Here is a 6,033-nt window from a genome sequence, read left to right as displayed (position 1 = left end):
GTTGACATTTATACCCTCCAGACTGAGTGCACAGAGAAGTAATTTGCATAGCAAGTTCCTCCACCCTCCTGCTGCAGAAGGGCTGCAGGTGCTCACAAACATCCGGCCACCACACCTGCCCTCGGGGTGGGCGAAGGTCACACGTGGCACAATCACTTCCAGGACGTGTCATTGCTCTGTATACTCCAAAATTGCACAGGGATTTCATTTTTTATCTGGTTTAATTATATTCTGCTTTATGGGCCTGAATAGATCTCTGTGGTGTTTTGCAAGGGAGTGTAATGGTACCACCCCTCCTCCAGAGCCCACGGGAGAGTGGCTGTGTTGGACTCTGCTCTGTTCAGCAGTGGAAGTGCCTCTGCTCTTGGAGTGGGTCTGAAGGATGATTTGAAGGCTCTTTGCTTAGTGCTGATCCTTTTCCTCTGCTCTCTTGCTGAGGCAGACAGCTGGCCAGAGCACTTAGAACAGACATTCTGAAGCCCATCTAGGACTCAGCCACTTGGAAGCTGTAGAAGTCCATGGAATTTTGCTTTTGGAGATCCATATAGAGCTGTCAGTGACTTGGCAGCTCCCTCCTGAGTGTGTGGGAAGGGTCTCTGGGCTCACCAATGGTCCAGTGATAGCAGAGGGAAACACCCTTGCCTTGGAGAGCTTTGGCCATAGACCCTCTGTGCTGATTCATCCTACAGAAAGGGTTTTCATGGCTTTACAACTCCCTGTTTTGGTGATTTTTCCAAGACAACTCTATGTTATCCATTGTTGTAATTCAGGTGTGACTAGACCAGAGGTATCCAAAGCCAGGACCAAAAGAGGTGATGACAGGGAAGGAATGAGTGACCAGGTGCAACTCTGGAATTCTGTCCACCATGTGACTGCACAGAACCTTTTTGGGTAACATTAGAAAGCAAACAAGCATCAGCTCAGCTTGATATAAGCAATACAACCTACACTTATCCCCTGAACACTCTGAAGTATTTCTTTATCCCCACTAATGTCTCAGATACTGCATTTTAAAACCCTTATAAAAGCTTGTAACTGTGGCCATAGAGGAGAAATGCTCCTTTTTATAAGTTTCAGGATTCTGCATTTGGCTAACAAGGAATCTTGACTAAAAAAGGTGAGTCCTTTCTAGCTTTTCTTACACACTTTAAAAAAGTAGACAAAACATATATGGTTAGAAAAATCCCATTTATACAAAATATTCTTTACAGGAAGGATCAAGAAACTTCAGGATGAATTAGTCAGTGGGGTAAAAAGTATTTAGCTGTGTGGAATGAGTAAACAAGATGAGTCATAAGAGATAAAGTACTGGATGATAAGAGCGACCAGACTGGATTCTGAAGAGAACAGGTCTGCCCTTCACTTCAGTGGAGGTCAGAAACTACAGCTGATTGAATTATGTAGTTTAAAAATAAGAGAGAGAGAGAGAGAGAGAAAGAAAAAGTGTCAGCTGTAGGAAGACCATGAAATGCATGTAAGTTGTAACATGGAACTCTCAGCTTAACTCAGCAGGCCTGGACCTTGTGATCACAGTAGTCATCTTTGCAATACTGACTCCAATTATTTGACTAAGCTGGGGAATAATTGATCTCCTTCATCACTGTGAGGTGCAGGACTGAGCCCCTCCCCAACTTCCAACTCCATCCAGACCTTGGAGGGGTCATCAACTGGAATGATTTAAAAAAAACATAAACCACAAACCAAACAAAAAACCCAACCATAAAATAAAGCAAAAATTAAGGCTACTTTTGTATTGTAAGAAGGAATATCTAGGTTAGGGTTTAATGAATTTAATGCAATCTTATTTCCCCACATCAATTCATACACCTGATCCATCCCAGCCTCCCAACCAAATATTCTGTTTCTAACATTCCTCCTCTTTTTGGCTTCTTTAGTAGAACTGTCAGGTTTGGAGAAGCTTATGACAGTCAGAGGCCCTGAGTAATTTCACCTCAGTACATAATAGTGAGCCAGTCACTCTGAAAAGAAATTATAGCTACATGTAAGGAATTGTTTTAAACTGACATTGCTAGAAAGAATGCAGAGAACATTTTATCCTGAGATTTCTCTCCTGAGCTCGTTTACAAGTTTCCAGTGCAAACTTGTTACAGGCATTAGCCTTCTGTTCAGTCTTTGTCAGAATCCATGTCATGTTGCTTTAGGAGGATTTCTGCATTTTTCTCCAATTTTGAAGGCATTAAGGACAAAATTTTTCTGCCTCCCCAGTTCCCTGTGTGTCTTTGAAGTTTTGCCAGGACGCAGGAGTTAAGTCAGAAGGGATGGGTAAGCATTGACTGGTATGAAAGTGAGATAAATGCACTAAAGAGGAGGTAAGATGAGTCCATCAGTTCAACAAACCACTCCATTCCTCTCCACATGTGGCATTTTTTCACTGTTTCCTCTTGCAGTATAAAGAAGCAGCTTAACACACTGAGACAGATTTGGCCTCTGCCTAGAGACAGGTGAGGAAAAGGAAGGTCACAGTACAAGTGACAAACTCTTAGCACTTACTAAAACAACCCAGCAGTGAAACAAGGGCCACACTCGTGATGTTGCATCCCTTTGAATTCCAGGCAGCACCTCCGTGCACTCTGAAACCTTCTGCTTTTAGAGACACTCATATTTACACATCTTGAATCTAGAAGGGAACAACATCTAGAATTTAGAATTACTCAGTAATCCTTGTTCATGACACTGCTTGTTGTGAGACCCTGGGAAAGCAGTAAAACACCCCAGTGCAGCTTTTCACACGAGGCCAGACAGAGTCTTTGCTGTCAGAGCTGGAAGGCAACCAGAACCACGGGACAAAACTCCACTTAGGAGGCAGCAGGATCAGACTCCTAATACCTAAGTGCATATAGAAGGCCAGTGTGAAATCATAGAACCACTGGGACACGTTTCAAATGGAAAATATGAACTCAAGGGAGGAATGAAATCAAGAAGCACGAAAATTTAGCTCTCGATTTATCCAAATCTGACAGCAGTATTTCATCTAACAAAAACCAGATCAGCTTGGCAACAGGTTTTGCTTTTGAGAAGGAGGTTTGGTTTTATTCTGTGATCATGATAGATTGTCCATGATCAAGAACCTGCACTGATGTATAAAGCTGGTATTACTTGACACCATAGTTATTACAAAGACTTTCCATTGTGTAACTGCTCCTCTGTGCTCCCAGGTTTTCACGTCTTCTTACCAATGTACTGTATGTATTTGGGTGGGGTTTTTAAGTTGAAAACGTAGAATTGTCAGCTCAAATGGTTTTCAGACATGCCTTGAGCATGGTTTCAATTTCCAGCTGTTTTTTCTTTCTAAAGTTCTTGCAGTTTATCGACTTCATTTGCATGAAGAGCCTTCCAAGGCTGGCAGGAACGTGGCTGCAAAGGCTCTATGAACAGAGTTCTGCCAATAAATGGAGGTGCAAATGAAGGTGTGTGGAGAGGCTGCATCAGCTTGTTTTGAAGGTAAACATTGCTTTTTCATTGCTGTTTTTTCCTTCAAGACAGGGCAAGTCAGAAAAAGTCAGTTTCTATGACTCTCATTGAGAATATGAGTAAATCTACACTAACTGCAGCCCAAAAGCTGTACAACTACAGAGCCAGAAATTTAAACAGACAAGTGGAAGCTAAATATCTAGATCTGTCCACTCCAAACTTGGTAGCAACTTTGTACATAGGTCATAGTCATAACGAATAAAAAACCCCAACTTCCAACACATATTTAAATTATTATTCAGGCTGGAAACAGATACATGAAATCAATACTCACAAGATTATTCCATTCCCACTGGTTTCAAAGGAACTGCAAATGTTTTACATTAATAATGAATTTTCTTTTAAATCTAAACAGTTAACTGTGTAATGTTCCTGAGTTTTCTACTTTAAATGTGTCTGTGGTCTCTTTATGCATAAAGAGACTGAACTCAGGAATCAAAAAATCAAATGGACTTTGATGGAGTTCATATCCTTTCATTTTCAACACTGATCCCTATTTCCGTACCAGAAAGTTGTTATATTTGTTCCCAGTCCAGGCACTGAGTCATTCCTGTTTAAACCAAATACTGAGCTCTCTGGGTAATTTCTCTCTCCCCGTCAGAGTTTTTGGACTGAGAGGAAAACTGTAATGCCAGGTGCCTCCCCGAGCTCCATTTCCAAAGGTATTACTGTAAAACCACACTGAGGTGCTAAAGGCTGCCAAGGGCCATGGAAACTCTCTGAGCTCTGCTTATTTCATGTGCAGCTCAGTTAGGGCACACTTGCTGTTCTGACAGTATGGAGAGATTTAGAATTTCCACTTGGAATGCTTCATCTTCTCTCTCCAAACCCCTCTCCCCTGACACTTTGTGATGATGCAGGGACAGTCATATGACTTATTTCATATGAGGTAACCAGGCAGTTAAAGGTAAGAACTCTGCAAGTCTCTCTTGCAATTTTATTTCCCTTTTTTCCCCTAAAGTGTTTGTATAACTTAAGAGAGCTGAAATTCAAGGATTTGGAAATTATTCATATTTTGTGTTAAAGCCCCTTTGTGTTGAAGCTGTTGAACATGGGGGACACCAGAAACTCAGCTGCATTTCTTTTTGCAACCACGCACCCCCTGAACACTCTGTGCCCATACAGCCACACTTGGGACAAGGCCTGTTTCCAAAAATACCTATTTGATTCCAAAGCATAAAATTGAGTTTATTTTCAAAGAGGTTCGGCTTCCCAACTCACCTCTCCTGGCTGTGTGATACAACTTGTATAGAAGCTTAGACTCAAACTCCCACTGAGGTGGTGTTTTAGTATCTGTGGACGTGAAGAAGTTGGAGGTCTTTAAATTTGTCATTTTTCCTTAATTCCAGTGTGTACCACTAGATGGCTTCCCAGGATAGTGCATCTGGAGCCAGACCTGCGTGAACTCGGGGGATTGGATTCATTTTGGCTCATTCCTAATGATAGATGCAGACGTAAATCGAAAGCTCTTTACAGCTCCGTTCTGAAGACTGCAGTGTGAGGTTTGACATCCTTGAGATCTTTTGGCATCCCCAAAGCTTTGCACTTTAGGTTATTTTATTTCTGATTGCTGCCACAGCCCTCGACTGGGCCTGAGCAGCTCTCAGGTGAGATGTGCAGCTGGAGCCCCCTCAGAAAAGCTTCATCTGTACAGCTGAAAACTGAACGTACTTGCCCAACCCTTGGCAGTGCCAACAGCCACGCTGGGGGCCCAGCTGCAGCACACTTTGCCCCTTCTCCTGGCACAGCATAGTTTAAAGTGCTATGGAGACCTTCTGGTGCTGCAACCAGGACCCCCATCACTGGACAAAAAAGTCCTGGAAACGGAGAGAGAAGCACCAGCCTTTGTTGTGAGAAGTCTCTGTCACTCAGAGCCTGCCTTTTCCATTGCCCACTACTAAATCACCCTTTTTCAGTAATGCAAACACCTCCCAGCAGGGCAAATTCATGAGCTGTCATGTTGACCATGAAAACACTGATCCAGTGGTCAATGACTATCAGCCTAGGCTGGGTTCAGGTTGAAAGGAGCTCCATGCCAGCTTATCTTGGGCAAGCAGCTCCACGGGCAGAGATGGTTCCCTTGAACCCAGCCTTAACCCTGACTCTTTCTGGACCTGCTTTTCCCTGGGCTCAGGTCAAACCACAGCATGTTCTTTCTGGTGGATGTAGGTGAGGGAGGAGATCAGGGCTGCCTGGCTTGGTGACAGAGCACCTTGGTCCCAGCAGTGAGCCCAGTGTGGCATGAGCCCAGTGTGCCATGGAGAGAGCCCAAGGCAGCCTGGGGAGAGCCCAAGAGGGCACGCAGCAAGCCCAGCGTGGCACGCAGTGAGCCCAGCATGATATATAGTGAGCCCAGCATGGCATGAGCCCCCTGTGGCATCCAGCAAGCCCAGCGCGGTATGAGCCCAACACGGCATGCAGCTGGCCCAACGAAGCATGAGTCCAGCTCGCCCCGGTGTGCTCGCCCCGTGCCCGCAGCCCATCCCCGGTCCCCGGTCCCCGGTCCCGGTCCCCGCAGCCGCCGCCGGGGGAGGGCAGAGC

Source organism: Pithys albifrons, chromosome 22 (assembly GCF_047495875.1).
Source record: "Pithys albifrons albifrons isolate INPA30051 chromosome 22, PitAlb_v1, whole genome shotgun sequence".
Classification (NCBI taxonomy): Eukaryota; Metazoa; Chordata; class Aves; order Passeriformes; family Thamnophilidae; genus Pithys; species Pithys albifrons.
The sequence above is the reverse complement of the archived record's forward strand: the minus strand, read 5'-3'. Positions refer to the sequence as shown.